Source organism: Anopheles coluzzii, chromosome 3, assembly GCF_943734685.1.
Source record: "Anopheles coluzzii chromosome 3, AcolN3, whole genome shotgun sequence".
Taxonomy (NCBI): domain Eukaryota; kingdom Metazoa; phylum Arthropoda; class Insecta; order Diptera; family Culicidae; genus Anopheles; species Anopheles coluzzii.
In genome coordinates, this window is record NC_064671.1 from 16,429,766 (window position 1) to 16,453,997 (window position 24,232).

Below are 24,232 nucleotides of genomic sequence, written 5' to 3' on the forward strand. Positions count from 1 at the left end.
CTGGTGTGTTGAACTTAAAAAATATTTGTTTGGAGGGCATCAAAATACCAATTTTACATATATATCAATTTCCAATCTGAAATCTCTCCACGGCTCTGCGTTCGGAATTAACAGCTCGCATTGCAACATTGCCTGCAGCAATTTTGATACCACCCATCACATCCCCGCACACCGAAGGTCATCTGCTGTACATACACAAACACACCGGGAAAACTGTCGCCATCGAGAGTGAGAGTACGCAATGCCATGCGCGCGCGGGGAAAGGAACGCAACCGTATCGGAGCCAAAAACGCACCCGAGCAAACCCGGGGGTCGGGTCGGGATCAGGAACGGGGCAGCAAGAACGATACAACAACTGACAAGTGGCGTCTGTGTTTGCCCTTCTGCCGCGCGTACCGGGAAGCGAAATGGAAAGTGATACAGGCCAAAGATTGTGTTTTCTTTCTCCCCTGCCCCGGCACACCCATTTCATCGCCGCTGTACGCTCGCTGCCTCGGGGCAAGCAAACGTACAGCGCAGCATAGCGATGCATAAAACCGTTTCCCTTCCTCCCTCAAAAGCACACGCCACAGCATCAACGGCAGCAGCAGCAGCAGCAGCAGCATCACCGAGTGTTGCATGAGCCAAAGCAGACGGGATTTAGTGTCCGGGTGTGTGTGTGTGAGAGGAACGGAACCAAGGTGCAAAGAGGGAAGAAAATAGCTACCGTAAACAAAACAAACGAGCACTTTTGACGCAACGGCAATCGTCAAGTTGGGGGTTTTTTTTCGCTTTTCGTTTGCTGACAAAGAGTCGCTGCACACGGGAGAGTCTTTTTTTGTTGTGGGTCTGTGTATGTTGCTGTTGTTCTTGCACGTTGCGTTTTGTGTAGCGTGAGCAATGGTCCCCAATTTTCACACCTCCGGAACGGTTAGGAGCACGGAGCGGCTACCGTATAATGATGAAGGAAGCACGGCCGTAGCGGAAATGGTTCAGTTTAAGGGATGAAGGAACAGTAACGTACGCTGAGTAATTAGAAGCTGCAATTCGTGACTGGGATTGCTGTTGTTTGTTCCTGTTACACAATTTTAAAAATTGTTAGCAAAACGTTTTTTGACTCAAAGAAAATTAGACATTTAAAATACTTTTTATTTAATTTTGATAATAATGTTTCATAATCAGTTATATAAATAATCAAGCCGTTGTATTATTTTTTGTCTTTTTTAAAATAAATTGAGTTTCGCTTTAAAAATCGCCAAAACGAGTTGTGAAAAATTAATTCAAAATTAAAAAGAAATGATTTTCGTGACCAATTTTAGTCTCATGCACTTCTTGTCTAATCTCATAATCTCATCACAAGTGCTGCATGCACTCGATTGATTCATACGATTTTCTAATCAAATCCAATAACAACATCATTAGTTCATTGTACGCTCTCCCAGCATAAGCGTGGGGCGAATTCGCTCTTCTCTACTGATTGCACCGCGTGAACACACCATCGTAGCATAAATGTTATGTTGTGAGCGAAGGAGCTCACATAGATGTAACGCACCGAAGCAGGCGAATGAACGGTTCATGCTGTTTTCGCTCGTGAACTTTCGACTACAATGCCGAACAAATTTTATCCTCACCACGATGAACCACGATGATTGATACGATGAATGGAAATGGAAAAATATACATTTTTGAATACAGTGAAGACAGAATGCAAACTTCTTCTTCTTTTTTTAAATTGAAACGCGTATAAAAATAGTCTATTCATAATGAAAAAAAAACAAAAATTTAACTTTATTGTCAAAACACTTCAAAGAGATAATAAAATAAAATAAAAAGATTTAACATGTGTAATGCTCACAAAATTCAGCTAAATTTTACACAAACAAGCTGTTCAAATTTATTTCAATTTTCATTCTTAACCATCATCTTCAAACCGCACTGGTCTTACTTTGGCCAATCTAACAAACAGATTCCATTCACTGTGCTTTGCACAACACGACCCGTTCATCCATCAGCAGCATACAAAACATAAAACCGAAGCATCACGAGAGAGAGGAAAGTTGAAAGAGAATTTCCAGCCAGTCTCTCACCATCAGCTGCAGCAGTCCTCTCCGGCAGAATGCAGCACGAAGATGCATTCTGCAAGAGAACAAAAAAGCAAATGTTTAATTTATTGTCGTTAACAATGAGCTGTGTTGTTAGCATTTGTTGATTTGTTGGTGCGGTTTCGGAAGGGCTTCGTTGCTTTTTAGGGTGCAATAAGGTGGTGTTTTGAATGTTTTTTGGATGATTTTTAGATGAAAAATACAATGAACAAACACCAATAGTTGTTTACTGTTAAATGTACAAAAAATTTAAATAATTTAACAATCCGCGAAAACCGTCGAGAGTATGAGGGAAAAAACACCCGATATAGCTTTAATTCATTCATCGTTACATTTACTGCCAACCGTCCGCGGACGACTCTGTTTTTGTAACCCGTTCACGCGTTCGCTGGTCCCGCGGATGAACACCGCATCGACCGAGCACGCACGGGGCACCCGAACACGAACGATATAGAACAAGAACGCGCGAGAGAGAGCATGCGTACTCGTACGTGAATGTGTGCTACGAACGATCCGTCGTCGCTGGCTGGCTGGCTGGATGGCATGGCTCGCTGGCAGAAGTTCGTCGTGGCCTGCTCAGTTTCGGCTTATGTTTCGCGCGGTTCACACCGGTGTACGGGTGACGTTCGCTGCTCTCGCTCTCGCTGTGTGTGCGGCACCACCACTGTTCACTGACGACGACGGCACGGACCGTGTGCGTGTGTTTCTCAAATGCTTTTTGGGGTCCCGTAAAAGTGGCCCGTGCCTTCTCCGTTGTTGGGCCAGTGAAGGAAAGTGAAAAAAACGTGTGCTGATCGTGAAAAAACGGTGCGTAATTGAGGTGTTTTTAAGGGGAATTGTACAAGGAATTAGAACAAACGTGTCCTTTCCTTCGATTAGCAGCTCGTGTGGAACAAAATTCCAGCCCACCAGTACCAGCAGTGTAGTGTGTATGTGGCGTTGCTGTAGTCCCACCGTTTTCCATGGAATTGCCTTGCAACAGCAATGAGGAAACGGTTCCAAAATTCGTGTTCGTTCCTGTCACTCAAGCTCAACCGCACACGCTGAACGTGTGAGCCCTGTCAATCGCTGGGGCCTAGTGCAAACATTGTGCAAGTTTGAACATGTAATTCGGTGGTGGTACACTCGCGTCACGGCAAATGACAAAACAAACCGTCTCGCGGCGACACTGTGTTGTGCGAACTTCTTGTCGTCCTCTCGGCGGTCCTCGGGGAGGCCTCTGGTTGGACCTCACGGCGCTTCCAACAAACACACCGACACACACCGGTCTCTTTCGGGTACAGAGAGAGCAAGAGAGCTTGGTGGAGCTTCATGGTTGATTATTATTTTTTAATTTGCATAAATTAAAACCGCCCGCGCGCCCGCCTGAACGACAGCAGCAACGGAACGGGCAGCAAAAATAAAACCCAACCACCCTTGGGTTGTACCGTTTTTCCTGTCCAAAAAGCTGACTTCACGGTGTGTGTGAGTGTGTGTGTGTGTGTGTGTGTGTGTGTGTTAGTTCCTTGAAGACACCTTTCCTCACGTCCCTTTCCCTTCCCTCAGCTGCAGCCCCAAATTGTGTGTCTTACGCCATTTTCACGCTAGCCCGGGCCGGAAGTGTTGCCGGTCCGGTTTGTGGAAGGAATTTTTGCTCCAACCGGTCGGTCGGGTCTACCCTACCAGGAATATCCTTACCGTCCCTTCCGCACAGGGCAACACAGTGGCGCGAGCGGCTAAGAGAAACACCCCACAGCATTGTTTTATGGGCTCATCACACGCCATAGTGCGCCGCCCGTTTCGCCCAAGAAAAGCCGGCAGAAAACAGTTTCGCTTACTACGATTGTGTTTCTATGTGTGTTTTTCCCTGTGTGTGTGTGTGTGTGTTTCTATGTGTGTGTGTGTGAGGTGGGGGGGACGTGTGGTGACGTCTAGTAGACCGCATTCCTTGTACAAGCTGTTCGGAGGCCTGTGTATGACATTTTGTGTTAATGTGAACGCGTACCTGGTTCTGTGTTTGTGTGCCTGGGCTCAAGGATCCACCGTGGAAAGGTGTTTGGAATTTTCCGGCATTTTACCCCCGGAAGACAGGAGGGGAAATAGAAAAGCGCGTCACAAAAAACCTACCAGAGGTGCAAAAAGGTGTCCGTTTTTTGTTTGGAGGTCACAGCCAAATCGATAAGAACGCAGGGGTTTGAGTGCGGTGAGTGCGTGAGAGTAGTTTGTGCGAATATTGATTTCGGAAATTGTGAAACACACAGCCAGACACCGTTAGCAGTGAATGATGAGAATGGATTTGATTAAATGTTGCGTCACCAGAGACTAACACGGTTCAAACTTCGAAGAAATTCTGTGCCGCTTGTATGTCCTTTTATCTGTGTGTCTGAGTGTTTGCCGATGTCACTAATAATCAGTTCAAATTACCATAATTACTCCCCCCGGGACAGCGTTGGGAGGTAAGGTGCATGTGCATCCTTCGATTGCTATTTTGTGCTCGCTGCAAAAGCTTTGTGCGCGGTTTGTGGTGCAGTGTTGGAGGGTGCAGGGCTCAGGCGGCTCCTGGGGTTGGACACATTTTCGCGCCCGCGACCACACTTTGATGGATTGGCAGCTTGATTGGTTGGTGTCGGTTTTGTGTGTAAAGGGTGGGTAGCTTGGTTTTTGGGGGTTGATGGTGGTGGTGGTGGTGGTCACCCAACCCAAGCTTTGGGCCTCCCAGTGTTGCGAGATTGCGTGTGGTTTATGCAAATGATTTGCGGTTAACCTGACCGAGAAAGGGAGGTTCACAGCACGGTTCGACTTAAAGTGTATGTGTGTGTATGTGTGTGTGTGTGTATGTTTGGGGTAAGCATGACCACCAGCGTACGGATTCGCGACCACAAACTATCGGAAACTAAATTGGTACTTCCCGTCGTGTGTGTATGACTCCCCATTTACCCCATTGCCCATTGTCCAAAACCTTTCCGATGGAAACCGACACTTCATTTCTTGACTTGCTGTGCGTGTCTTTGCAAACCGTGGGGTGGACGGCGGCCCAGTGGTTTACAATGAATTAATTGTGGTAATTTCAAATTTCCGATTTTTTTGCTCTCTCCAGGTTGAATGTTGGGAATACAATACTGAATAGTGTGCTACTGAATGGTTTGGGTGTGTGTTTTGTGACAACCCCTCCCCTTTCTGCCCAGTGGTGAGTGAGGAGGATGGGAGGCATGTGAATGTAAGCTGGCTTTAAGTGTTGTGCATACAGTGAAATGATTTAATTAGAATAAAATAAAAAATAGAAAAGTAAATAAATATCGAAAAATCATCAATAATAAGAAAGATTCAAAGCAGTGAAAGATATTTGGAAAAGAGTGTAATATAGTGGCAAAGTGGTGAATTTTTCAAATCTAATTCCCAGCAAAATCTGTATATTTGCTTCATTATACAAAAATACTAAGTGCATGTGAATGATTAAATAAAATCAATTCGTGTGTTATGAGTGTGCAAAAATTACAAAAAAATTATTGAAAAGCTTAAAACAACCTGAAACGTGAAAAAAGTGCACAGCAAAAAGTGTAGCTGTGTCTCGTTGCTGTAGTGGGAATTATTAAACAATTCATCATACAAAAAATAGCATAACCATCTGTCAGCCAGCATCAACCATTCGCATCCAACGTTAAGGTAAGACATCGTTGTCCTTTTATGTCCTGCTCTCTCTTGATAAGCTTCAACCACAAACAAAACGAAATTGTATCCCCAGTCTGCTCTGAAAATCTGATTAATTAGCTAGTGAGACTATTAATGGAGACGAATTAGAGGGGGCATAATTTATGTCCCTCTGACAACGAGCGCATATCGAGATATGGTCATAATGTGCCATAAGGAGAGAGGTGAACGAAGAAAAAAAAAACACATAAAAACAACATCTTTCATCCCTACTATGGATGAGGTACAGGATGGCCCACTCACACACTCTGCTACAAGTTGTGTTGCCATCCGTTGACTTTCTCTATTTCCCTGGTTTGGATGTGGCGGCCGATGATGTAAGCATCAGGTCACATTTATCATCGAAATCTACACGAAAGAGTTTGGGTGTACGGCTGTCGCTTCTCCTTCCTGGACTGGAGGCAACAACCACTGGTTTTCTTGGTACAGCTCAATCTCCTACAGTTCCCACGAAACGCATTGAAATGTGCTGATGGTGGTGGACACAGGACAACGTGAGCAATTTGTCAGGTTCTCTGGTTTAGGTTCGGTGAGCTTCAACCCCCTACCAGAAGAATAAATGTTATCTTGGAGCGGGCAACTTGGCGCGTTCTAATGCGTTTTTAAAAGCTCGACCAGCCCGGCAAGCGGTCGAAATGATGCTGTAAAATCGGTGCAATTGGTGCGACCCGGGACGGGACCCGTCGTCAGCAGCGCAATCGTCAACGCCATCTCTTTCGCCTGTTACATTCTGTTTGTCTTTGGGTGGGGTAGTTCGGTACGACCTTGCACGGGTCGGACGAGACGGTCGAGTGTTCCATTCTTACGATTGATTGATTAAGATTTCCCGCCCTCTAATGATGACAATCGAGAGGAGTACGCGAGGGAGCGCCTTGCTGTTGCCTTTTCTTCGTTCGCGTCTTCTGTTCTGGCAACTTCAAGAGTTCTGGCAACTATCCCCTCCGCTAGAGCACAATTCTCGTTTGCAGCTGAAGAGCTCGCTCGCTTGCTTGCTCTTTCCCATTGCGCTTCCCGCAGGAATGTGAATGAGAGTCGTGGCAGTTATTGGTTTTCTTCCCCTTCCCCTCACGACCCCCTCTTGGGACTGTTGGTGGTGGAATTATGATTGAATGTTTATTTGATTTCAAACGCACCCGTCCGTCTGGCTCGCGTGGCTTTCTTGCGATCTTCCGAGCTTCTGCGAAGCGCAATGTCTTGACGAATTGAGACAGACATCATCGATGGTGGGTTTTTTTTATTTTCTTTCCCCCGTTGATTCGTATCATTCTCGGAGTCGGAGAAGCCTCTTCACCTTTCCTCTTGCTGTTTTGATATACACTTCAGAGGTTAGATATTTCCCCCGCTGATAAAAAAGATGGGGAATCAAAACGCAACAGTAAGAAGCACGGAGTTTTAAACATAAAACGAAACTTCCCAGTAAGAAAACACCGACACCGATAAGCATTGCTCGGCTCCAGCCAAACCCGTGAACCTTCCTCAACTCGATTTGAATATTGGAGTGTGGAGACGGTTCATCCCGCTTCGGTTCGGTTATAAAAACACACGCCAGCTAAGTAAACGTTGCAGCTGCAGCTGCATCGGTTTTCGGGGTGGGCTAGCCAGGTTCGCTCGCACGCCGGTTTCGTCTCCGCTGAGTCATTTGGCAGCGTTGGCATTCGTATGTGTGTGTGTGTGTATATTTAGGATGGAATTTGTAGGTCATCGCTTTGATCGACGAGATATGTCAATAAGTCGTACGTCGCCGTGTGTGCAGGTCACCCAGGCAGGACGCTGATTGTGGATGGTTAGGGAGTGCTTAAAGCGGGTGTTTGAAATTGATAGATAAACGTTTATTTGACTGTTTGTATCGGAGTGGAATGGTTTTTGAAGAGTTTGTATGATGGCATTTAGATGTCAGAATGTGGATCGCCTATAACGCTCAATGCGGCAGTCAGCAGCTGGAATGAAGTTTTATTTAAATATAAGATATTTTGGATCTTCTAGACTTAAAGATCATCCACTAGGCTCAAATAAATCCTTGATAAACAAACGGTGGCTGATAAAGCTGTCAATGCGTTCAGTAATAAAGTAAACTGTGAACTTGTACAATCTGCCATGTGCCTTATCTTTGGAAAATATACTTTGTGACTGTTTTTCTTTGACTTGCACTTTAATGATTGCCTTATAGTCAAATATCGGTGTCTTCGATACCAAAACTGATGACGATGATGCAAAACTTGGCCCCTGAGATACTGGATCTAGTGCTCTGGTGGCAGACATTGTGATCTTCGTAGAGAATTTTTTTTTTAATTTGACAGCAATTTCTATGAGTAGATCAGAAGTTATCGAATTCCTGTTTATGGTACACAAGGTTCAATTTTAACAAACTCCAAAAAACTTATAACTCAAACAGTTTTATGAAATATGTTATTGAAACGTAGACCAAAATTTTAAAAGGACACGCATTTATCTTAGTGCTAGGTAAATTTGATTCTGATTCATAAATCTGAATGAATCTTTGGAATGATTAAATTAATCTGAATCTCGGTTGAAAATATTCATGAATCTCGAAAGATTTATGAATCTCGAAAGATTTATGTATCTCGAAAGATTCATGAATCTCGAAAGATCTGAATCTGAATGAATCTCGATTCTTATATCTTGAAAGATTTACTTTTATTATTCTTATGTTCTTAGCGTAACAACCTACGTGGTCATGCCAGCCTATACAGGCTTTCGAGACTTCTTGGTACCACGCAACTGGATATATATATTTTTTTGCTACGAGGCTTGAACCCAAACGAGTAAGTTTTCGGTTGGATTGGGCAAATTCAATATTTTGAAAATTATACATTTCTAAAGATTCGTTCAATCGCTGGACATATATGAATTACAATGGATTTATGAATCTTATAGATTCATGAATCTTGAGAGATGCATGAATCCTTGGAGATTCTTGAATATTGAGAGATTCATGAATCTTTGAAGATTCGTCTCGAGAATCGAATCATTCATCACTGAAGAATCTCATATGAATGAATCTCAACGAAAGATTCATTAAACCCAACTTTAATTCAAGTATGTTGGATTATACTGTATGTCCTGGGGATCACAATCAAGGAAAGTAACATGAGTTTATAAGAAGAACTCCTTTATGTCGTACAGTATTTTGTTTATCCTGCCACATAGTCAAAGCATTGTTACAAACAAACACCGTATCCGTTGATAAGATATCGCTTGCAGCACTTCTATATTTAAAATTCCAAATATTAGGCACTACAGGCTATTTTTATCCCCTCTATGACCCGTTTTACCTTAAACCAAACACACAAAACTAAACATTTCAACCCCACTGGCACTGTTGATGCAGGAATTAACTCCCATATTTGCTTGCCTCCGATAGACTTCTGCGTGATCAGTTTCACATAAAAAAGAAGGTGCAGCTGGTGCGATAACGCTCTGCGTGTGTGCGCGATAAAGGTGCATTCTTTATCGCCGTGCTTCACTTCCTTCGGACAGGGTTAGACATTCTTTCCGCTCGATCTGTGTGCACGTGTACTAGAGTTTGTCTACCGTGTTGTGTAGAAAAATCCCTGCGAGTCGTCATCGTCTGCCCCCGATGCAGACTTTAGCAACTGAAAGGCAAAAACAAATTTGCTTATCAAACGCACCCGCAAAGGCGCGTCCCGTAACGATAACGAATCCCACCCCGGAACGAAGAAACAGGAGAGAGAAAAAAAAGTGTTTGACTGACTTCAGGATGACTCGGAAGCGTATAAGCCGCCCGCGCACGATGCCCCATGAAAGGGCGCGAAGCGAGTGTCACCGTGTTCTGTATCAGTCGACTGCGGAGGTGTGGGAAGGGTGGCAAGAGATCGCGACCAGCTGTCGCCAACGGGGGCGATGGTTCGCGAAGGCGCTAAGAGGTCGCACAAAACACAAACGCGCGCGCGCACGCCAGGAGGATGGCGCGGCATGAATTAGACCCATTGTTGTCCTTTTACGGGCAGCTTCTCGCGACCGAAAAGCCGAGATTACCGGCCGCCCATTGTGGCTTTGTCGCAGGAGGTTCTTTTTCACAACCGCATCATCGCACGAATAGAATATGATCATCGAATGGCAGGCCTGGAAGACTGGCAATCATGGTGTCGTCATCGACCAGCACCGTCTCAAAACGCGAGCTAATTAGGAAAGCAAACAACGCGTCCGCGTCGAAGGGGCCCATTAAAGTTTTGCTTTCTTTTCCCTGTAGTGCTCAAGGCGCATCCATCGTGCTTGGAAAATCGATATCTCATAACCTTTCCAGCACAGGACGCGACCGCACAACACTTTCTTCCACCAGGGCCGTTGGGTCTGGTCGCGCGCCGTTGGTGGTGTTGCCGTGTCGCCTCCTCGCCATGCTAATGAACTCATCGAAACGCCCATCGTGCGCACCCGTGACGAAGTAAATTAGCGATCGCGATGGGTGGTGTGGTGTGTCGACTGGTGAGAACGGTTGGGTTTTTTGCTTCTTCTTTTGCTTCCCCTTTGCGGTTGCTGCGTTTTCTCCATTGATGTGCGTTGAGTCAGGCACTGAAAGCGGGGGAAAAAAGGCGAGAAAAACTCAGAATGAATCGAATGCGAAACATATTTTCCCTCTTTTTTATTTGCGCGCAACAACGCATTGTTTGTTGTGGTGTGTTGTTTGAGCTTGCGCTTCCTGTGTGAGTGTTTAGTTGCACAAGGAATGCATCGCCGACGCTCTGCACATTCCCATTTCCAACTAGCGATATCGACCAGCTCGACTGTGTTCTAGCATGGGCCGCGGCTCGATGGAAACTTCTTCAAACACAAAGCAAAGTACAACGCACACTCGATGGAACTAATCAGTCCGGGTGCATGCGTTGATAATTAGAAACAGCAGCGCGGCGCTGGATGCAGCCTGGGGTTGCGCGCTGCAGCGTTCGATGGCGAGACAGTTTTCCGCGTCTTCGGGCGTCGCGGGTGTTTGCCTTTCCTGTCTCCGTCTCACTGGCGACGGACGGTGGTGGTGGTGGCTTTTATTTACATTTGTTTTAAAAATGGATATGGAAACATGATCTCATCGGTTTGGTTGAAGTACTTTTGGGGGGGAAGGAGTGCTGCATCTTGGAATGAGTACGGGGCTATGTACCTTGCTCGGTTGCGCGAGGTCTTAATTTCTTGTCGCGGCAGAACGTTTAATTGCTGTGTGGCATTGTGTGTGTCCCATCCCGTTTGCGCTCTGTTCACTGTTCGGTGGGTGACATTTGTGTCATGTTGGAATGCTTGTCGCGCGTATGTAAGCATTAACCCCCTTTTGATACCGTTTTGTTGTTACCAGAACGCAGGAGGAGATGAGATGTATGAATGAGTGTGGTTAGTGGCTTCGTTTGTAAATGTATCGTGCTGGTAAGACTAAGTGATCGCATTAGTTTACAATTGAAATCTGGTGATGGATGTAAAGCAAAGTAAAATATTAAAGGGGAATTGGAATTTCGTACTTAATGTTTGTAATTACTGACTAAAGAATTATTATTGTTTGGAATACAATGCAACAATATTCAGCAGAATTAAAACGTAATTTTACTATTTGGAGCCAATTGAAATATTGCCGATAAGCTTTTATCTAATCATTCTTGATCTTCTGGTGTTCATTCGTACAATGCTGTTTGCAAAGGTTCATTATATGTTGACAGGTACATCAAAAGATTGTTATGTCGCTGAAAATGTAACTTTTCTTTCAATAGGAACGATCTGGCAAGAAATAATTATGAATTACCATCAAATGTTTGATAAATGTTGCATGAAATTTAATAACAAATTAAATAAAATATTTTTTTTGGGAAGTAAGTCATCTGATTTGAGTATTGAAACAGCAGATATTACCACAGCAAAAGTGTAATAAAATTTAAAAAAAAAATAAAATTTATACAAAAACCAGTTTTAAAGCGGTAAATAAATACAATATAACCACAAATTAAAGATTTTTTTTTAAATATATTGATCCTTCTCACCCATAATCACAAACAACCTATAATTAAACCATCAATGGCGTGAACTTTATCTTTCCGGTCGCCGAGGAGTGGGGCTGTGATTAAACGCCGAATGTTTACACCGCACGGATGGTGCATTTCCCGGAACCATTTATTGAACCTCGGCAGGGGGTAAGGGTTTATTTGGCCGCCGAAAAGCCAAAAATCACATCCACCTGCGCCCAACACACACACACACGTATACCCTTTCGCTTCATGCCTCTCCTTTGTAGCTCGCACCGTGGATGAAATGAGGGCTTGTTGCTGCTCCTATTTGGCGCCCGCAATCAAAGAAATATCAAACAACCGCCAGCCGGGCGCGGATGGTAGAATGGGTTGATGGCGGGGAGGTGTCTTTTTTATCAAAACTCCCCCCTCTTGCAACGACAAACCTTTCCCAGTGTGCCGCCGGTGGTGGTGGTATCATGCCGGGTGATAATTTATGCTCTGCAACGGCCGCCCTGGTGCGTTCTTTTCATCTTTGCCGATTGATTTCGTTTGCATTTTTTTGGTAGGGAAGCCCCACTCTATATCCAATGCATGTGAAGGGCTTCATGAAAAATCACTTTATTTTGATGTTATAATACCATCGCCAATGGAAACAAAGGGGTTGGATTGGTTTAAGTCCAAAATGTGTCGTAAAAGAAAGCTTGGAAGCGTCTCGTGTGCCAACAGTTTTGTCATTTCATCAAAAATCTTCAACAACATTGATCCTAATGCAAGAAATTGTGCAATTCATCTCGCAAAGGTTTGAAGTTGCTATGGAGAATTGCATCGTTCGTTATCCATTATTCTCAACAGCAATGGTGTTCAGCACACCAATTCACGATACAATTCGCAGCTTAATGGAAGTGTGTCGTAAAAGCTGCCTTCAGACGGGATGCTCAACTCGCCCTCACTTGTTGGAGCGAGCGGAGCTGGCTCGGGTCATTTTCTCACCCTTATCCGGCACCAGTTGCCCAGCTCCTTATCACCACAACGAGCGACGATTGCATTCTGTCGCCCAGCAATCGGTCAAGTGCCCAGTGGGTAAGTCTAATTGCTCGTTTCGGTACAATCTTGAGGCAATGCGCTGGCTCAGTTGATGGTTTGAGCCATTTGGAGGGATTTTGCTTTTTATTGACTCCAACACAACACAACTCCAAACAAAACCATTGGGGCGAAGGAGCTGGCCAAAGTGAAGTGAAGATAGCGAAGAAACATTAACGATTCCTTACCAAGAGATTTGCCGAACCAAACCAAACGGATATGAATGTGAACGCCGGGCCGGAGGAATCGACTTCGAACGCTTTGGGGTGGATCGTAAATTTGATCATATTTATGTGCGTTTCATCGCGTTTACTTTCCTGTTTCCCCGTTTTGTTTCGATTCGTTCAGCATCTTACGTTCGTGCTTTGGCTGGCCCGTCCTTGCCTGTGCTTCCTCTCCCTCCATTCTGTCCTCTTGCTTTGGCGAGCATTAGATCCTGTTCGTGCCTTTTGGGCGAACGAACGAGTAGAAAGACGTTCGTGACATTTTTGTGCAGCAGCTTTGGCATTTGGGGTGGTGGCTTGGGGATTTGGCTGGAGAAGTACCGCATGAATCATACCGCGTACGTGTGTATGAGCCCGAATGTGTGCGCACTTCCGCCTGTCCGCTTGTGGGCCGTATGTCGCGCCAAGTGAATATTAACCAACGAGTTGCTTCCGATTTGGTTCCGGCCGTTTTTTGGTTTGGTTTGTGTTTTTGGGCTTTGGTATGTTCTGGTGCGTGTCGAGTAGGTTGTTCTTTTATTTTTCTATTCTCTTTTCAGCTTTTGTTCTCTCCGTTTGCTTTGTTTTTGTTTCGATACAATTGAATTTAATGCTTCGTGCGATCGTGCGTGCGTTTCGGTTGTTTTGGGGCTGACATTTTGGATTGGACGAAGTCGATTTTTGTAGTTGTTGTCGTTAGTACACACTCTCGTAGGGACTGTGTGCCCCTTTGCTATGGCTAAACATATGTACGACATATATCGCAGCATGAAAATGGAAATTCAATAAAATTTTAACAAAGCTTCCTACTGCCGGTGTGACTGAATTCATTTCCGATCGGATCGTTGTGTTTTTTGTTTTATCGATTCAATTTTTTTATTTGTTTTGAAGCTCTGTTGATGTCGTGCGTAAGCTTAGTTTACGATCGAGTGTGCTGGTCGCTTTTGTTTCTGCTAGCTCATACGTGATTGGGTTGCTTTATCAGAGAAGCGGTCGGTTTTTTTGTGGATGTTGATAGGATTATGCTTTTGGTGTTTTGTTGCTCAATAACGCCATTCATAGATTATTATTCGATTTAAACTTTTTATTGAAGCGCATAGCTGGTTTTAGATTTTTGAAGAGTTTTTGTCTAATAAACTGTTCATTTTAATGCTCGTTATAATTAAGCTCTTATGAAAAGTTTATAATCATAAATTTAATATTATTTGTAAGTTAGATTTTCATGTTTATCATTTTAATTTGTAATTTTTCATTCAAATCTGATGTATGAATTTCATTATTTTATATTTTTTCCTTCCATTTGTTAGTGTTTTTATGATTTATTTTGTTTTTTTTTTCAATGATGTTTGATTTTGAAATCATTGCTTCAAAATGTCATTACTCGCTTTTAAAAAAAACTCGACTGTTTACTTTCATTTGCGTAAGTGACACCCAAGCGAGTTATGACGAAAAAAGTCTTCCCCACTGCATCTCTCTCTCCACGTAGTTTGAACGTACGTTCGTTCGTTCACTTCACAACTGCCACATACAGCAACGGCCCTTGGTGTGAATGATTTGCTTCCCGGTTGTGGCCCGGGCCCCAAAAGTTGAAAGTAATGCCTTGGCACTTGGTGGGTTATTTGAATGATTAAAAAAGGCAAAACCGGTATGAAAAATGATTGATTTCGGGCGCCGCCTAAACCTGCGTTGCACACGTTCACTCGTAATGGTGCGAGGAGCGGAAGGGAATCCGTTTCTGGCCGGTAGTGTGTTTTTTGCGTTTGGAAGCGCCTCGAGCCGAAAGAAGAAACGGGCGGCAGAGCGTATCAATTTCTACTAATGGAAACACTCGAGGTGTAAGTCTCACATACACTTGCTTGCAAATGGTAAGCGAACAAAAAAATGTAACCTACGAAAGCAGGAAGATGCTACCTGCAGCGACCGTCTACCGAAAGGAAAAGGTGTGGAAAAACGAGCTGCTTCCGGAGATTCCAGGCAGAGCGTGTGTGCGTGTGTGTGCCTGACGGAAGAAATGTTGCCGACAAGTTGGTGGAAAAATGTGGTGGAAAGTGCCAGTTTCGGGGGGAAAAAGCGGGATTTGATTGATCGAGGGCGTCCTCCCGCATTCCGAGTGCATGCGTGTGAGTGTGTGTGTGTTTGCGAGCGAGAATGCTTTTAGCATAATGACGAAAGATTTCGTCGTCGAATAGATTGTGTTTGAGGTGGTAGTTTAAACCTGCTGCTGACGACGAAGCACGTCGACGACGACGACGAGGACGACGAGTGAGAGCTGACGAGCTGACTGACGGATGTGAAGTGGACCCACAGGAACGTGTTAGCCAGGAAGTTGTCGGCGGCACGGAGCTGCGGGCACGTTTGAAGTACTACAGTATGTTAACATGAATCCTGCTCGTTAGGGGCTTGAGAATGTAATCTTTTGCTTTCTGTGGAGTGCTAAAACAACTGCACCGGACGGGGTGGATATAGCACCCTCAGCATGCGGGAGGAAACTGAGCGAATTGGAGTACATGGCACCATGTTCCTATTGTGTTAGATAACAACTTCCCAGCTCTATTCAGCTGCATTGCAAAAGTATAACCCCTTAACCAGCACTGTTTCTGAGCGTGTATTCAAATCCTTTTAATCGTATCACTCACGCTGTGTTTTATAAGAAAATGTTTGCCAACAAACGAATGCAGGCAGCTATTACACACTTTTTTGTGCTCTCGTGTACTGTTGTCTGCTTTCTTTTCCATCCGCATCTCCCAGTGGATTAAGGCAACTCATGCCTCTTCACGCACGGAGCTAAGAGCATCATGATTCCTCCTGCCACCAGCGCTAACAAGATAACCTGTCTAATACGATTAGGGCAATCGAATTCTGCTAGTCACTGTCAAAAGATCGGCTGCTACTGCTGGCGATGAATTGGAGGGGGCTTGGGTCTTGGCTGTGTATTAAGGAGAAGGTAAACTAGGGAGCTCTTTGTTGTGGATGGAGAGATGGAAAGAAGAAGTTCTCCTCACTCCTCGTTTGGTTGGTGGTTTTTGGTGGAGAGGCGAGGCTGCGAAATGGTATCCCCATCACTCCCGTGCGCATTGTTTTCCGGCCCGGCAGCAGCGACATGAACAAATCATAAATTAATTGAATAATTTTATTCGAACGTACACGGCTCGGCCCTCGGATCGTGACGGGTCCCCCGATGGATGGTTGGATGGACAGTGTGTGTTAAATGTTTGGCACATGGCGCAACCGAGCATTGGACAAGCGTTGCTATGTGAATAAGTAACGTTAAGAGGCGAATGAGGCCAATCGGCTCACAGTCTCTATAAAAATTGCTAAATAAAAAAAATAAACGACGTCGCCTGACTGTTTATATTTTGTTTATGTTTTTAAATACAGCTGAAATGTACCACTCAAGGATTTTTGTTGAACGACTTCATTTAAATTTTAATTTTGAAAGGAATTAAAATAAAAACCTTTACCAAATGAATTTGAATGTTTAGAATCCTTAATTTAGGTACATTTAATAAACAAAACATCTCTGTATCAGCTTGAAGAATAGTTTGTTTTGTACAGTATTTTAAAAGCTATGCGAATGACATGAATACTCGTTTTTACTTCATTTTTGATAAAGAACAATTGTTGAATATATTGTTTTTGATTCAAAAAATAGTCTTTTTGTGATTAATCGATTGATTTAAGGTGAATTTTTCGTAAAACCAGTGAATTTTACAATTTCTTTTATGAATTGAACAGTTTTTCGTCCATTATCCGTAGAAATCGATTAACCGGCATCGGCTTGGTCCCGATAATCGACGTTCTAGTGTATATAATTACAATATCATATCTTAGAATCTGCATCTCAATACCTTAATATTTTAATGAAATATAGTATTCCAATTTCCCTTTACAATCTTTGAACTGCACTGTAAAACAAGACCCTCACACTGTCCCTGATGTCGTGTCATTCGAATGCCATCCTTCGTTCGCTTCGTGCCATCTAATTCCCCCGCTGACGGCATGATTCGTCATCTTTCGGGAGTTAGAGCATAATCCCCCCCGCCTGTACCACGGCGGCCACTACCCTTGCCTGGAACAGCACCGGCTTGGAAAAACATACCACACGCACACGTGGGTTGCGGGTGCGAGCGGGTTTGTAGTAGCTGGTGCTTGTGCTTATGATGCTTTATTGTTTCGGTTTGTCGGTTGTCGCTGTTTGCGGTGGTAGCCCGCTGCCGCCCGGGAGAGTGATGTTTATGCTTTGGCGGTATGCACACACGGGTGCACAGACAGAGACAGGCAGTGTGGTACGGTGGTCACAAAACTACAGCACTTTGCCGCCAGAGTCCAATCAAAATCATTCAATGATGGCACTGCTGCTACTGCTGCTGCTGCTGCTGCTGCTGCGGCTCTTTCTCGCCCGAACATTCCGAGCGTCGTTAAAAAGTCAAGCGCGGCTTAAGTGTCGGCTGGAAAATTATTATTTATGTGTGTCGGGCAGATTGTTTTCTCCCGCGAGGATTGATTGTTGTTTCTCGAATGTCTGGCAAGTGTGTTTGTGCGTGCGCATTGGAAGGGTTGAAGATGAAGGGTTTGTCCAGGAGGCGACCGTCACACTGTGCCGTCGCCGTTGTCGTTCGATCGAGTTGTTATCTTCATTAAAGCTAAAGTCGTAAAAGGTGCGGCGGAAAGGCACTGAAGGACATGCATTCTAACAACTTGTAAAGTGTTTGACAGTGTCTTTTGATTTTACGATGCACAGGCACAGATTTACCAGCGGCTTTAAAGGGCTGGAGGGCACCACTTCACCATCGTGTATCAAAGGAGCGAGTAGGCATTATCGATCTACAACACGAGTAATAATAATAACGATTAAAGCATACCAAAGAAACATCATAAGCAAAAACAATGGAAGAATAAATGGCAGCACACGTACGCTCACAGGTGCCCTGCAGGGGGAATTGTTTGTGCTTGCCCTGTATATCGTTTTGATGCATTTCCTTCTTGCGTTCACGCTCCCCTGCTCCACCGACTTGTGTCGTATATTTCATTTGCGATTTTCATGAATTTCAAGTGGCACATTAACGTTTGCCGCGCGCCACTGGCTGGCTGGCGTGTGATGGTTGGGACGATGCAGAAGCACACAGCACACAGCACAAGAGTAATGATTGTTGGGCACGAGCAACAAATAGCATCCGGCAAGCGGCAGCCTTCGGTGGAGCGGGGAGTGTAGCATGTAGTACGGTTTTTCGGAAATAATGACATTCATTCATTTATTCATTTATGGTTATGCAGCCTTAAACACTTATCATCTCGCTCTCGCTGTGACATATGGGGGATCGTGGTGGTTTCCGTGTGGAAATGCATTTCTCTTACTTGCTTTTTTGTGTTTGTGTGCGAGCTGGTGAACCTTTCTTTTCTTTGAGTGCGTTTTTTTTGCAGTTTGGTGCATATTTTTCTCTGTTGTAATGTTTTCTGTTTTAGTTGGATCGTTTTGGCTGTGCCTGATTGCACGGTGCAGCAAACGCCACAAGTCGGATGTTGTTGGGTGTTGTATGATTGCTCTGTGGCTTTGTAGGGATGTAGGATGCTTTGTTTTTTTACCATTATTCATTTCAATTTTCCTCCTCGGAGTGCCGCTCGGTTTGGTGAAAAGTTTTGCGTGTTTCAGGGCAATATTCTACGTCGAAGTAAACGGTCACAAACGGAATGGTGCTTTCGTAGCCTGGGAGCTGCTTTTTATGGGTATGTTTTCCTAGATTGAGAATTTTCCTGTGAGTAGAGAGCATACTGACTGTGCAAATGATCATACAGTTAGATGGAAAGAGTGGATATTTTGTATAATGTTATTAAAGTAATTAACTCCTGAGTATAATTACTTCTTTGCTACGAGAAGAACAATCTTTCTGTTTGGTTTTCTTCCATTGTGCAAATGATATAAATTTTTGGAGCAAATGAATCAATCCAGTGTGTTAAGAATTTGTTTTGTTGTATTCTTAACTATTCCGACAGGTTCTAAAGGCATATGGCATTTGGAATAAAAGAGTTTAAAATATGTTTAACAATTTAAAGCATTTTAAAGCATTAATGAACTAGTTTGGTCTGATTTGCTTTAAATAACTAAGACATAATAACGATAATAAAACATTGCAATGATATTGAAAGTACTGTCCTTTCATTTATTTGCTTAAAACTTCAACCCCGAATTTTTCATCCAGCTTCAATATTGTTTTATGTCGATAATAATTGAATTTCTGATTATGTCCTAATTTTTAGCATTATTGTATGTGCTGTTCTGTTTACCTAATATTTTGCGCGTCGATTCGAAACGATTCAAATGACTTTGATTTGACGTTTCAGTAGGATAAGGTCTGAATAAATGTTCGAATCTATCTACCTGTTAATATGTACTTGAGTTTCACTGTAAAATTACATTTTAAGTTGTTCTTAAACTCTATTATTTCGTTGCAACAAACTAGAAAAGTGTGTCTTTGAGACTAGAACCAATGTACATTCCCACCCGCCCAGTGTTAGTTCCGCCTGCATCCACCTCCCATCACCAGCTCAGATTATGCCGACGGTGTGGAAATTCTACACAGTACCCGGTACCGCCCAGGTAAGCTCTGGTACCTACTACAACTTCCCCGACGCTTGTGTCAGGCAACCATCATCGTCCCCGTGCTGCCGCTACTGCTGCCGCTGTGACCAACGTTGTCAAAGTGTTTGCTTTGGGGCGTCCATTTTTTGTCCAGCCTCCCCCTGCCAGTTTCCCTTTGCACCACAAACAGCACTGATGCGACACTACACAGCGCTGGCGAGGAGGAGTAATTGGAGAAAATGGAAATATTTTCATCCCTCACCTTCACTGGCACTGGCACTGGGAGTGCGACCACCAACCACCCGATGGGATCAAATCGGGAGGAAAAACAATGCAATGAAAGGTGAAATGTAAATAGCAATGATTCACAAACCGTCGGTTGTGATGCCCAGCCAGCCAGACCGCTCGACCACCCGCCCGGCCGGGTCTCGCGCGACGGGAATTAACACTTCAAAGCGAAATGTGATCAACCGAAGTGCGCGCAAGTGACACAGAACAACCCCCCCATCAACCCCCGCCAACAGTGTGCCGCTGATGGTGGTGGTGGTCTTTGCACGGACATTTTGTGCCCACGTATCGATGGGGCATCCACGCGGAAGGAATGGAACACGGGGGATTTTTGTTGCAGACATCGTCGTTGTTGATGTTGTTGCTGTTCGCTTTCTGCTTGATTATTCTGTTTCTGCCGCCCCGTTGGCATACGACACATTCCGTACGGCCATCCCGGTGCGGTGCGATGCTTTATTGGCACATTTTTGTCCGTTTCTGTACTGATGTTTCTGCTGCTCCTTCCCCTTCCCACTTCGGACTGTGTCCGGGCCCTTCACGATCCGCTGTCATCGTGAAATTAGTTCCATTGGGGGTTATTATGCTGCATGCGCCACAAACGCTCCACAGGAGGTCTAGTTCGGGCTTGGTGGGGAGTTTTTTTTGTGTCTGTGTTTGTATGAGCCTAATAAGGGGGAATAAAGAGGCGGTAAGAAGGAGACGTGCACTTTAATGGTATGTAAATTATTTGAAAATGTATTTTTGTGAGTGGAAAGAAATTTACTTTTGTTTGAATTCGGATTCGTCGGTTTGTTCGTTCGTACGGTGTGTCCCATTATTTTGGGACGCGAAGCCAGGCTTGAAAGTGGAAAATTCAATAAATCATACGTTCAGCAACGAAGACGATGGTTACCATAGTAGTAGATCCTTAGCAGGGCTTCACCCCAACCGGTAGAAGTACGTTTGGTGTTTTATTAATACGCTTGATTCGTCATATTTTATTAATGTCCAACATTTTCTTCCCGAAGATAGCTTAGTTTTCAGTTGTTTTGTGGAAAAGAAAATTGCTTTATTCAATTTCGAAAGTTCTCCGGTCCCAGGCACTGGCTGTTAAAATAATCATGCCACAAAAAAAAGATCTCTCCATCGGGTGGCTCCTCCTTGCTGATGGCAACGTTTTGAGGGAATAACATATTCCAACGACTTTTATCACTTCACCGATAAAGGTACCGGGCACCGAATTACAACGCCATAAAAGTCGTAAAGCCAATAACTTATACTTTCGATTCGGTTGTGGCTGCCACAATTGCACTGGCAGAAGAAGAAGAACAAAAAAAGCTCCATTTCCTCCAGCTCAGTGTCGGCAAGCGTCCACACAACACACGCGGGTTTCCGTGGCTGCTGTGAGGCAAGTGCACAGCAGGTTGGTGTGTGTTTTTTGTCCACCCCGGTTTTTATTTTCAATTTTCCTGATTGCTCTCCTTCACGATCTTCACGGACGAGCGTGGGGAGGACCACATGTGGACCACTGCAGCGGCGGGACACGGCTTTTGGTCGCTTGTTGCGGGCGGCAACATCATTATGGCGTTGCGGTGTTGCGGCATATAAAAGAGGACACACGCTCGATGCGGAGGGAGTGGTAAAAGGCAAAAGAAAAAGACATTTCTAACCTCCTGGGAAGGTTTTAGTGCACGAGTTCGGGTGCCCGAAACGAGGGTGCCAAGGACAAATTTAAGTGTGTTTTTTTTCGCAGTGGGTGTGTATGTGTGTTAACTATCTTTCTTTTTCTCCTGGGACACACTCTCGCAGCTATCAAGCGCAAGAAAAAACAAGAATGCTCGTTGGTGGAAAATGGAAAAGTCGTAAAATAAAAAAATAAAAAAAACCGTCACTACAGTTGGTCATCGTGCCTTTTTTCCCTCGCTGGGAGGAAAATTGCACACAATACGCCACTGTCACTACTGCGTTCGGGACGCAACGAATTTTTTTGTGGGGACTTGCGCTCTCATTCATTATTCATAATGATCTACCACGGTGAACATCTGGTTCACATTTCGCCGGTAAACTCCGGCGAACGGGGTACCCCGTTCTTCCCAATACTGCTGCAGCAATTCCATTTGGGGGCGGGAAGGATAAGAGCAAGAAATTGTTTTTCCAATGTCTTGTCTATGAGGTTTGTTGTCTCGTGCGTGGGCTGTAATTTGGAGTTGCTGTGGAATTTCTTGATGGTAGGAAGATTCCGACTTTTGGAGATGTCCTTGTGGAAAACGGTTCCAATGATGGTGACTCCATTAACCTTGAGTCTATTTATCTTTTGTACGCCACAACTGAAGGTGGTCAGCGTGCGGAACTCTTCTCGTGTAAAATTCGCTGAAACATCCACCTCCGGATCAGTTCATTTAGTGTTGTTTTGTGGGGCTCTCATTGATGAGCCTTCGGCAGGAACCGGTTTAGACACTTCATTTGCTCGTCCGCCCGGAGCAAGTCAACCCTGCAGTACCAGTCACTCGAGTGAAAAGTTGCGAAACAGGGCAAGGGTGACAGAAGGGACAGAAAACAGAAGATGGAGGCTCTGGGCAGGGTAGAGGAGAAAAAAGGTCAAGTAACGATCCATCGAATGTCGCATCCGTTACGGTCACGGTCAACGATTTGTTACCGAGTTTTCGCTCTACTACGGTGGCTGCAAGTTTTCGGCACCTTTTGGGATGGAAAACGGAAGGATACTTTCGGGAGCGGTGGAGGTGTGATTCGGGTTTTCCGGGAGTGGTGTGCTTCTAAAAGAAACCCTGGCCCCTACAAGATGGTGAAAGATATATCCTACCCAGTGGAGTTGATTGAGTGAGTGAGATTGCCCCGAACAAGAAGGCACACAGTGGGCAGAAATGGACATTACCCGTGTACATTTAGCTCCGGAAAAAGTTGCCTTTTCCGCCCTTCTTTTGCGGCTGGTGTGTGTGTGGCTGACATCTTGAACTTTTTGCGAGTTCTCAGCAACGATTAGACCCATGATGGTGGTGTGGTAAATAAACTCAACCGAATCCACCTTTATCGTAAAGCCTGGAGTGGCGGAGGAAATACCGGATCTTTGCTTTGGACACCGGAAGAAGTCGAAGAATTCGCCTAGAAAGCTGTCGTAAGTCACAGCGTTCCACACCGGTTTTGACTGTGTGTGTGTGTTTGTGTGTACATGTAATTATTTAAATATAGAACTCTGCCTTTAACTACATTCTGCGTCAGCTGCGGAAGCCTTTTTCCCTGGGTTGATGAAAGCATGAAAGCCGTATAGCCTGATAAGGCTTTGGTGCGTTTTGTGGTATCAGTATCACAGTCTGGGAAGTTAAGAACGAGGACGCTTAGGACGTACGGAAGATGCTTTCCGCTTGCTTTCGACGAAGTTGTTTGAGACAGCTGCTCTGTTATTTATCTTTCATCCGTGAGAGGCAGGCTGACGGTGGACCATTAACGCTAAGGGACACGCATTAACCAGGCCGCTTTAATTCGGCCTAATTGGAAATTTTGAAGCTTTGTTTTTGCGTGATTTTGCTGGCTGTGGAAAGGGATGTGGAGTATCTAAAAATACATGATTTTAAACGACAATCTTGTGCTAGGTTTTTGGGTTGGAATGTTTCCTCCTTTTTATGCTTTCTAAATAAGAATCATTCTCTGTGGATCTTGCTTGAGCTGCTGAAATAGCACAATCTTTACTCAGCTTGTTATCTTAAACATACGAAAACCTGATGCTACAAGGCTTGATCATGCTGTCAGAAACCGTTAAGCAGCACAGATTAATATTGAACGACATATCCAAAATCGATCAAAATGTTGTGATGTTCTCCCGTCGCGGCAAAGGTCTCTCTCTCCCGGAAATGACGCTCTAATTGGGAACCACTCGATCAATCGCATTCTTCTATCACTCCACCACACCACACCACACCTCGTCCGTAGGCTGGCATGTTTGCACGCAGGATTAGTACACCACTACTGCCGGTGTTTGTAAGGCAACCGAAATCACGCCGCGTCCGATCGATGACTTGATATGGGGCCGGGCTATCTTTTCTTTTGGATTCTTCCGCCACGACCCTAATCGGACCGAACGCTGTGGAACGAGATCCTGGAGTTGACGGCGCGTCGCGTTCCATCCACGTCGGAAAAGCATGGAAAACCATTTCTCAAACATACATTCAACGTCCCCCGTCCCCTTTCTCGTCAAGCTTATTTGTGTGTGTTAGTCGGTGAACTAGAAATCCGAAAAGCAAACAAAACCAACGACCGATTTTCGACCAAATGGTGGCTTCATCGTGGAATTGGCTGTGGCCGCACATTGTGCGCTACTACGAGTGCGCTCTTCGATACAGTTTTTTCTTCATTTTTTTTCTC

At 44.5% G+C, this 24,232-nt stretch overlaps 1 protein-coding gene across 2 annotated transcripts in view; it reads left to right on the forward strand.

The window, feature by feature from the left end:
• Positions 1-2,638: 2,638 nt before the first annotated feature.
• Positions 2,639-24,232, forward strand: part of LOC120956443 (discoidin domain-containing receptor tyrosine kinase B) — a 249,148-nt gene continuing 227,554 nt past the window's right edge. For both annotated transcript variants that reach the window (XM_049610789.1, XM_049610790.1), the window contains exons 1-2: positions 2,639-3,010; positions 5,158-5,723. The gene's annotated coding sequence lies outside the window, so the exon portion shown is untranslated. The remainder of the gene's footprint in view (positions 3,011-5,157; positions 5,724-24,232) is intronic.